Source organism: Alligator sinensis, unplaced genomic scaffold (assembly GCF_000455745.1).
Source record: "Alligator sinensis unplaced genomic scaffold, ASM45574v1 scaffold1542_1, whole genome shotgun sequence".
Lineage (NCBI taxonomy): Eukaryota > Metazoa > Chordata > Crocodylia > Alligatoridae > Alligator > Alligator sinensis.
This window is the reverse complement of record NW_005842452.1, coordinates 455,053-455,409: the sequence shown is the minus strand read 5'-3', so window position 1 is coordinate 455,409 and position 357 is coordinate 455,053.

Genomic DNA, 357 nt, shown 5'->3' with positions numbered 1-357 from the left:
GCCCCCGCCCCCCCCCCCAGCCAGTGGGGACGGAGCCCCTCTCCCTCCATGTGCCCTGCACCTGCCCCCAGTGCCCCCAGCCCACGATGCCCACCCGCACGTGGCCCCTGGCCGTGGCTTTGTTTACCTCCTCTGCGGCGTGGCCGGGCACGGGCCTCCTGGGGGCTCCTAGCCCCTGCCCCGGAGCCTGCCGGTCCGTCCCTCTGTCTGTCTGCTCAGCTGCCTCCCGAGCTAGCCGTGCACCCCCCTGGACCCCCACGCGTCCATCTGTCCATCCAGGTTCCTTTGCCTAGCTGCCCATCGCTCTTCCCTACGTAGCCCCAGCCCTCCTTCCTGCTCCTCCATCCATCTGTCTAT